Source organism: Lissotriton helveticus, chromosome 1_1, assembly GCF_964261635.1.
Source record: "Lissotriton helveticus chromosome 1_1, aLisHel1.1, whole genome shotgun sequence".
Lineage (NCBI taxonomy): Eukaryota > Metazoa > Chordata > Amphibia > Caudata > Salamandridae > Lissotriton > Lissotriton helveticus.
This window is the reverse complement of record NC_136057.1, coordinates 1426704846-1426715598: the sequence shown is the minus strand read 5'-3', so window position 1 is coordinate 1426715598 and position 10753 is coordinate 1426704846.

Here is a 10753-nt window from a genome sequence, read left to right as displayed (position 1 = left end):
AGTCAATGGGTAAGTTGCGGTTGCATTTTAAAAAAAGAAGGACACTTCCCAGTGGACCCCGAAGATACCCTGTGGAAGACAGAAGGTTGGAGAGCCACCCCACCTGTGGATACCCTAGGAACAATGATACCTTCACCAGGGAAGCCAGGTGCATAGGTGTGAAGTGGCATCAGAAAACGCAGTCGAACCCAATGGAGGACGTCAGGAAGATGTCGCTGCTGGAGAAGGAGAAAGCGTCCGGTGGACCCCAAAGGTGGATTCAAGTAAGAAGTACCTGAAAGCAGAGAGGAAAAAGTCTATGCCATTTGGAAGTGACCAGGAGGTACGGAAGACGAATGCCCACCAATGTCGGGTACTGCAGGAGAGCCGAAGGTGACCTTGGAGATGCAGCTGTGTGGACCAAGCGACACTATGGAAGACCAGGACCCGTGCACGAGCTGTCCCACGTTGGATGGCGAGAGCTGAGGGGTCGGTATCTGGAGGAAGCACCAACAAACATTGGCAATTGCAACCAATGTGGAAGTGGAGAAAGGTGCAATGTCGGAACCAGCAAGGTCCAGGAGACTCGCCACAAGCAGGGGAGTCAGGTCAGGCCACGAGCAATCAAGTGTGCCCAAAGAATATGAAGATTATCCTGAAGAGGACCCACAGGCCGGAGGCACTGGAGTCGCAGGAGGACCTTGAGCAGCTCACCCACGATGCAAACCCACGATACAAGAGATGCGATCAGGGTGAATATCTTGGTCACTGGAGATGCTTGAGGTTGGAGCTACTTGGAGATTGAAGATCTTGGTGGAAGGAAGCCAACAAGCCTTTGTAACTGCAAGTCAATGCGATGCACAGGGGTGTGGTTCCTGCGGCTCCGACGAGGGATACTGGCCTCAAACTTTGTGAGAGGACAGGGCAAGTCTCGAGGGATGTTGGGAACTATCACCTGTGTTGCTGAGCCTTTCAGAGTGTGTGGGAGATTCCTTTAGGGATCTTGGATGCCCACAGGTCTTGGAATGTTCCTGTATGTTGCACAGGAACTGACGTTGCAGCGGACGAGCAGGGAAACGAGATCAGGAGCAGCAGGAGTCTTCATAAATGAGCTCTGTTGTGAGACTTGGGCTGCCATGGCTTGTTAAGATCCCTTTTAAAATAAGTCAAATATGTTGCGGGAGTAGGGCAGGTCTGTGCTCTTACCCCTTTCCAATTTAATTTATACATATGTGATTGGGGTAAGAAGTTGAAGAATGCATGTCTTTTTCAAGTGAAGACTGGAAGAAGGCATTTTCAATGCACATGATGTGCTATTACCTGATCATATCCTAGTTGGGATCCAAAGATCTCTGTCTGTTTTATTGACTTTATCTGCTGCTAATCATCTCCACTTAACAATGTCAAGACTGAGACAATGAGTTTTCGTACATCATCATTTAAGGGAAGTCAGTGCACGAAATTGATCACAGGCAAGCCTAATAATATCTGAGAATAACATTTGACAACATATTGACGTAGGAGGTCGAGAAGGAAACAAAGGTAAAATAAATTCGAACGGTGGGAACTACAGTGCTGCTATTTTTTAGACATTTTGTAACCCATGAGGTACCTCCCATCTTAAATGCTTTTAATAGCAAATTGACCCGAGTTAGATTATATGGGTATCCTTTTTGATTCCCTCAGTTGACGTATGCCATAGATAATATTGATCCTTTTTTGGGGAGAAAAAGTTTTCAGTTATGTTCTAATGCTCTTGTGATAGTATGATGAATCAAACTGGTTGATGTCTCGCTGACCCCGAGCTGTAGCATTACTATTGATTTCGTATTTTTTGCAACTCAGTCAAGGAAAGAAAGGCACACATGGTGGAAGATGATTGGAGGAAGCTGAGCCCTACATTAGTGGAGCCTCACTTCAGTACTCCATCTCAACACCAGCCTTTTACTTTGCCAAAACACACCACAGGTAGTGATTCTCTATGGTGGAGACCCTCTGATACCCCTAGGGTGAGGGATTGCTTAGTGGACCATGAGACGGGGTAACCATGCTAGTGCAGGTACTTCCTTATATGGCCACTTAGGCAATATAGGCTTACCTGGTCAAGGATAGCCTTATCTCCTTTCGTTTGGGGGGGGGGGGGGGGTTATGTAGGAAGGTGGATACCTGACTATGGTTTACCCCAGATTTTTTGCCTAGTGTTTAGCTGGTTTTTTACTTAGTTGGCCTGGGATCATACATCAGGCCCACTTCTCACACATATGAAAAGGCTACTGCTGTGGTTCTGCATCAAAGAATCCAAGATTCAAAAGGAAGGATGCTGTGGCTGCATCCCCAGCTATCCAGTATAATTGAAGACATGCTTGGAGGTAAACCACGATCTTATCCTGTCAGTTGAGGTGAGACAAAAAGGTGCCTGGGTTGATTCACCTAGCCCGCTAGATACTGGTGTTTTGGTAATAAAGAAGCAATAAACTATTGAACTGAGCTGCCCATTGAAACTAGTGTGAACATTTGAGCTAATTGCACCTGATGTTGATCTGTAAAAGGGTGGAGAGAGTAACAGCGGTAATCTTGACCCTAGCAGTAAAATAAGATTACCAGGTACCACAAAACTAGTCCCAGGATGCTTGTTTCTGGTCAAGTGAGGACCTTGCTTGGCAGTTCTGGCTGGACTGTTCCCATGAGGAGCAAGGTCAAGACTGATTTGCATATGGCTGGGTCTAACCTGGAATTGTATGGAGTGCAAAAAAAACGATGGATTTAACCCAGATTTGTGACTGGGGTGAATGTTTGATTTGTTCAGCATTCCGTCCATCAACTGTTCCTTCTCACATTTGACAAGATTGTTTTTCTTCTGGTGGTCAGCTTAGGAATGAGAACCAGACATTTTCTCTTGTGCTTTGTTTTGGGGGCCTTCAGGGAACCCTGTGTTTTTATCTTCTCCTTCTTCTGCAGGCGTGGTCCATGCAGGTAGCAGCGGTGAGGCTGGGTGAGGGGGGATTTTGAGCGACGATGTCAAGGGAAAATTAAATATTTATTTATTTAATTTTCCCTTGGCATTGTCCCTCGAAATCCCCCCTCACCCGGCCCCACCGCCCCACTGCTGCTACCTGCACGGACCGCGGCTGTTCTTCTGTTTGGGACTCTGACTACCTTTTTGGGAGTACCCCCCAGACGCCTTCATGGACACTTTGGTGGTGACACAGATGTCCACCTCCTCAGCACGGTTCCTGGGATCAGACAGCTTACTATCAACCAGGTGTTGGCGCAGCTCTGTGAAACAAAGATAAAGCCTGTGCTCCTTCAAAATCAAGTTGTTCAGCCCTTAATACTCATCTACTTTGCTGCCCCTCACCCAGCCCTACAGTGACATACTAGCATAATCTAAGCAGTCCACTCAGCTCTGTGATGCAATCTTGTGACTGACCATGAACCTCTGTCAGTATTTCTCTGGTGTCAGCCCAAACTTTTAAACCAAGATGGCTCGCATTGCAGTGTAGCGGGTCTGGTCCTCTACCTCTAGTGTGAGAAGTGTATCCCTCCCCACTGTGGGCATGTACCTCCAAAGACCACCATCCCAGGACTCCTATGGGACCTTGTGCACTTCTAGAGCCACTTAATAAGTTGCAAACCACTTGTCTATGTCATCCCCCACCACATATCTGGGCAACCAAACCTTTGGGATTCTGACTCTTACTTCTGACGCAGACACTGTAGATATGCTTTCAGCATTACTGCTGCTGGACCGCACTTCTAGGGCACTTATGTCCAGCTCTCTCAAGCTGAGCTAATGGGCCATCTTCCTTTCCTCCATGGCCAGCTTTTTCTCCTTTAGAACATGCTCCATTTCCAGTTTTGCAAGAGCCTGCTCCTTCTCTAGCTTAGCAAGGGTCTGGTTCTTATTCAACATCAAATTTTGCAAGCTCTAGCTTCTCTTTTCTCTCCTCCCTCCTGTCCTCCTGCTCCCATGGGGATATGTTCCTTGAAGACACACTGCTATCTGCTCTAGGGTGGACTTCAAGTCCCGGAATGATAATATCCTCTCCTACCCCTCAGCAGGCTGCAAGACAAGATCTGCAGACAGGTCCTGCTCCAACTCCTCCTCAGACTCAGATCCCTCCTCTTCATCCTCTGTGTTGGTCTAGTGGGCTGCTGCCCATGCTTGCAAGGATTTCTGAAGCTCTGTCTTCTTGGCACTTCCCTTAGTGAATATCCTTCTTTCCTGGCAGTACACTGGGCCACTTTGTAGGTTTCCAGAACAGCCAGCTCACCATCTGGAAGTTTGACACAGAGCAGTCAGGTTTATCTAAAGAGGCAATGTGTAAAGTATTTGCGCACACACACACACACACACACACACACACACACACTAACACAATGAAAACCCCACAAAATGACTCCATGCCAGTTTAGAAAAATAGTTGCAATTATTGTAAATAAATGAAGACCAAAATGATAAAAATCCAATAAGTACAAGGTGAGATTGGGCTGTTAAAAGAATAAAAGCAATGTAGCGCTCAGAAGCAAATTGAGCAAAAGATGGGCTATCTGGTCATGTTGGACCGGGGCAAACTCAAAGTTTGGGCTGACCACGATGGAGCATGGGAAGGCTACAGGACCCACGCAGGCACTGGTGAATAAAGTACGTTTCCTGTTTGTAACAGCGAGATGCATCTTGAATTGTGTCAATGCTGGTCCCGCAAGTGAAGGATGTGTTGATCTTCTGCATCTACCGATGGTGATGCGTTGGTTCTGCAGATGAGGCACTGGGCCGTGATTCTTTGGTTCCATAGAGCGGTGCGCTGGGTTTCTCAATGCAGTCGAGGGATGAGTCGATCTCTTTAAGCTGCTGCGATGGCAAGGCAAAGTTCTGATGCATCGGACTCTTGAGGCACTGCATTGGTTCTGAGGGCAATGCGCTGATTCTACTCTGCAACTGGGTCAATGCATCGATTTTGCTACACGCAGACAGGAGATTTGTCAATGTCTATGTTGTAAGGATCTGAGTCCGCTTTCAGTGAACTAGGCACAGGAGCAGGGGTATAGACTTTGATATCCCTGAGTCTTAAGCAACAGGAGGCAAGCCAACAAGCCCTTGGAGCACACATGGAGAAAATGCAGAGCCCAGCTTTCCTTCAGCAAAGTAAGAGAGCAGAAGGCAGTAGAGCAACAAACGAGAAAAGCAGGCCTTCCAGGTCAGCAGTCCAAAGATGAGTCCTTTAAGCAGCACAGCAGTTCTTCTGGCAAGTGCAGTTGTAGTTCCTGAAGTGTCTGATTTGACCCAAAAGTGCCTTTGTAGTCGGGTGACTTCAAAACAGCTCCTTTCAATAGACAGGTCCCCTTTCTTCCCATTCCTGGATCCAGCCTTGGTATGGGGAGTAAATCAGCCCTTTGTGTGCGGACAGGACACTACCTGTTCAATGAAGTGTTAGCCCTTTCCTTCCCTCCTGCCCAGGCAGGGCCATCAAAGTTCAGATTTATGCAGATGGGTGTTCAGACACACCCAGCCTTCCTGTGTTTTTGGCTGTCTAGAGGAAATGCACAATGTGTAGCTGTCACCCACCCCAGATGTGTATAGGAGACAGACTCCACGGCACACAGAGCAGCAAGTGCAGAGAAATATCCACTTTCTAAAAGTGGCATTTCTAAAACAGTAATGCTAAATCCAACTTCACCAGTAAGGAGAATTTATCATTGACATCCCAAAGATATAAAACATGAATCAACTACTCTTTTCTGATTAGGAATTACCACTTAAAATTATATAGGGGAATTCCCAATGCTAACCTATGAGAGGAGTAGGACATATTGTAGTGAAAAACAAATTAAGCTGTTGGTCACTATCAGGCCATGAAAAAAATAAAGTACATGTCCTACCTTTTACTTACACAGTACTCTGCCCATATCGCTACAGAGGGCCTTCCTTAGGGATGACGTATATGTAAGAAAAGGGGAGTTTAAGGCTTGGCAAGTCGATTTAAATGCCAAGTCTGAGTGGCAGTAAGCTGCACGCACAGGCACTTCAATGGCAGGCCTAAGACAGGTTTGAAAGGATACTTCTGTGAGTGGCACAATCAGCGCTGCAATCCACTAGTAGTATTTAATTTACAGGCCCTGTGAATATGGTATACCACTTTACAAGGGACTTACGGGTAAACTAAATGTGTCAGTTATGTATACACCAAAATTACCGTGGTTACGGGAGAAGCACATGCACTTTAACACTGGTCAGCAGTGGTAAAGTGCGCAGAGCCCTAAAGCCAAAAGAAAGAATCGGCAAAAAGAGGAGGTAGCAGGCAGAAAATCTGGGGAAAGATCACCATAAGGCTGACAGGTCTAACAGGTCTCCAGTGCATGGGCGGTGGATGTCTCATCAGTGGTCAGCTGTGGGGCAGATGGTATCAGGCATCTTGTCAAGCCCCTCCATATGGATTTCCGTCGTCACCATGTTTATCATAAAAGGCAGCTAGTCGGCTCTGGGGTGTAGGTCTGCGCTGCCCTGAGCTGCTTGTGGTCATGTTGGAGGACCCCAAGTGGGATGGATTGCAGTGCCAGTGCTCAACCTCATTGTACAAGCAAGTGGTAGGTTTAGAATTCAAATAAGGGAGTGGGAGCGTTCAGGTTCCAGAATGCAGGCACTCTTTAGCTCCCAATGCCCCCAGGTGGGCCTCCAACTCGCAGGGCTCTGACTGCAACCCAGCAAGTAGTAGTAGAAGGGAGGGCCCTGCATCAATGCCACAATTGCACCACTCAAAAAGTGAGGTTCTACAAGGTGCCTAGGGTGTCAGCTTCTCCCAGTTTATGCAGCCCGAGGCAGGCACACCTATCTCCTGAGTCCAGGGGCCACATCATCGGGAGGGGGCCTCACTGAGCCCATCCCCAGCAGCGTGCTAGTCACATTGGCTTTGCTCAGAGCTTCTCACCTGTCGGGATCATCCCGCAGCTTCTCCCTACAGCTTCAAACTTCTCCTTCCTGAAGGATTAGTGGGAGCATTGCTTCCAGTGTGCCGGCTCGCAGGGACCCTCATCAGCACCGGAGGGCTCAGGGTAAGCTCTACTGCTGTGGGGCTTCAGCATCCAACCCTGAGTTAGTCACAGCCGCCATTTTGTGATTGCTGCTGCGGCTGCCCTCATGTCCATCGGCCGTTTCAGTGCTGCACCTGGGAGCCCCTGCACATTGCCTGCAGGTCCATTGCAGTCCCCCCAATCGCTGCGATCCTGTACAGGTGTGTGGGGGACTACAGTCATCAGGGTCTACGGTGGAGCACAGCAGTTGCCCGGGAGCTCCACATTTAAGCTGCTTGTGCCATGCTGATTTTAGCCACGCACCTTCCTTAATATCCTATTCAAATATATCATAAAAACAATTACATATGTCCTTCAACTTGCATCAATTTATCCTCTTCACACCATCGCATCACCCTTAAAACAAGATTTCCCAAAACATTTTTTTTTTTTTTTTTTTTATTAAACATCATCGACAAACTTCACCATTGACATTTGCGAGCAAGAGACCACACAGAATGCAAGAGTACAAACTGAAACACACATGAGTCTAATCACAGTCTATAATATATAATGAATCATGGGGTTTCGGGAATCTCAGTGTCTTGATTAGGAATTGGTGGAGTACAGATGTCCCCTCTATAGTGGGTCCATGGTCCAAACACTTTCTTCCATTTCCCCGGGCACCCCCTTGCAACATAGACTGATTTCTCCCTGAACATACACCAGTCTAGTCCCTCCTTCCATTTTCCCATTGCCGGTGGTTGACTTGCCCCCCAGCACTGCGCAATATCTCTTTTTGCGACCATTAATGCCAGAGTAACCCACTGTGTCAAATTGGAGGTAAGATCTGTAGGTTCCCAAACATTCAGGAGGCATCTGCGGACCTCCGGCTGTATATCAATATGCAGAACCTCCCACAGAGTGCGATGTATTGCTTGCCAATAAGACTGTATGTGTACACAGTGCCATATTATGTGTATAAACGTACCCGTCTACCCATACTCACGTCTGCACTCCCCTGTTTTTGCCCTACCCATACCTTCCAAGCCCAGCCCTGTGTAGTAAATCCTGTGTCGAATTTTGAGCTGTACCAGTTGTAGTCTTGCCTGAACCGCCACTTTTCTCGAGGAGGAAACCGCCTCCTGCCAATCGTCCTAATCCAGTTCCAGGCTGTCTCTGGCCCATTTCTCCTTTAGTGATTGCAAGGGGTCTTCCATATTGTTAATCAGTTTTTTGTAAATCAGGGAAATGGTTTTCTCAGGGAGGTTCCCATCTAATATCATGTCCTCCAATGGAGAAGCCTCCGGTATTGCGGATTTGTGCGGGACATGAGTGATCAAGGCATGCCTGACCTGTAGATACCGAAAATGTTCTGTGTCTGCCAGTCGGTATTGCTGTTGGAGGGAGGCGAAGGGAAGTATAGTCTCCTTACCCCATATATCTTTGATCTGTGAGAGCCCAATAAGGTCCCATTTATCAAAGCCCTTGGATTGCCACAGGTTTCCCAGCGTCTCGGAATTCCACAGTGGAGTTGCCAGGGTAAGTCTGTGATCCCATCCCATCTGTTTGTTAAAATTTCCCAAAGATTTGAAGATTTTTTAGTACCCATTCTAATTGCATATATACTTCCACATTGCTTTACTATTACCATTTTTGCTACCTATTGATCACATTAAGGAATTAATGTTTACTTCCACTTTTGTAATATTAAAGAACGTGTTTCAAGCATAGATATATATATGACTATTTATGTATTCTTGATCTGAACTCCATTTTAAGCTGAAAAACCCAGCTAGATTAATTGCGGGTCATCTGATATGTTAATAATAATTTTGATCTGACAATATTGTAGTATTTATGGCCAAAAATCCTTTACCTTCCAGCATGACCATGTAATCTGTGAACAATTACCCTCCAACTAGAGTTCATAACATTTCAGCAAAATCTGTGGGTTGATTTTATTTTAAAATGCCAGCTTTCAGTATAGTAACCATTTAGTAAACAACTGCATTCTACAAAGATTCGCACCTTTCAGCACTGGAAAATTGTAGCGTTTGATTGCATTCAATACCTCAGTTGTAATAATTATAATATCTCCAGATTGCATTTATTCACTTCTCGCTGGAATTAATCTAACTCTTTTAGTGTATTGAATCTCTTTTTCCAAAAACCTACTGATCGCCGTGTTGAATTTTCCTGTGAGATCCTCAACCAAGATCAAACCATACCATTATAATATTGGGATCTACTTTAGGTAAAAAGTGAAATACTTGATTTTAATACCAAAGCATTAAGGGCCTCATTATGAGGTTGGTGGTGCGGGAGCGGGACCGCCCTGCTCCCGCACTGCCAAACCCATGTTTGAATCACCAGCCAGATTAGGAGTTTTCTCCTGTCTTGCGAGCGGTTCTTTGGTGCTCCCATGGTGATGTTATGAAACAGGCACCGCAATAGGGACTTAAAGGCAGTACCTTCATGGCATGGACTGCTGCAGTCCATGCCATGTAGGTACTGGTATGCATGCACATAGGGGGCACATGTTGTGCCCCCCTGTGTGCATCCACATGGCGTCAGGCACCAGGGTGCCCTGTAGGGCCCCTTTTGTTTCTTAACTGCCACACTTTTCATGGCAGTCCTACCACCATGAAAAGTGTTTTGCTTGGCAGGGCCGCAGTGGCCCGCCAAGCATATCACAGCCTCAAGTCCCCCGTCCCAGGCTTGTGGTTATCGCTTGACATGGGCTTATACCACAATCAACCAGTAACCCAAATTCTAACAGGTAACCATCTGCATAAGCTGAAGAGAGAACCCAAAGGCTTTTAAAATGGTAAAAAGACTTTCTCAGAACACTAGGATGAAGGCCTTTCCAAAGAACTATGCAGTATTCTGATTTAGATTAAAAGAAACCCCCCAAAGCCTCAATTAGATTATTAGCATTGGTGTATAGTTGCCGACTGGCTATAAAGCCATTTTGATCCTCATCTTTTAGTACCACGCAATATGGTTCATTCTATTGGCCAATAATTGTGTTATTGTTTTATAGTCTGTGTTGAGAAAACTAATCTGCCTGTATGAATTGAGATCTGCAGGATTTTTTTCTTTCTTGAGAACGCTAACCACTATTCCTGTATCAAAATAAAGTGGGATATTTCCTCCTTTTAAAATATTGTTTTCCAGTTTTAAAATATCCCTATTTAATATTTTTAATATTTGTTTTATTCACAGCCTGAAATCAATTTTCCCTGCATGTTTTCCATTGGATAATGATTTTCTAACAGTGTCTACCTATTCTAAAGTAAAGGATTTAACTACTGCTTGCAATGAGCTCTGTGGTAGTGTAGGTATTGGCATGGTTTTAAGAAAGTCATTAAACCATGCTAATATCTATTTCTTGCTGGTTGCATGGCTAGAGCGGGGGACATCGAAGATGGGGAACAGGGTTCGTCAGGGACACTCAACATCCTGTCATTCTGGGCAAATCGCTTCATCTTCCTGTGCCTACCAAAAAAATTAGTATATCCGTCTGTAACTTGGTGTGACTGATGCTCATGTAAAGTGCTTTGATACCTTTGGGTCGAGTTTGCACTATATAAAACTAAAAAAAATAATAAACTCTATCTTTGACTTCTCAAGAGAGAGATCATTTACACAATTTTGTCTACGTAGATATTTACCGAAGCCTGCTTAACATGGGCTTCTAATTTATTCTTAATAGATTTATTCTTGCTACTCTCACTTATATCTTTAGTTGTTATATAAGCTC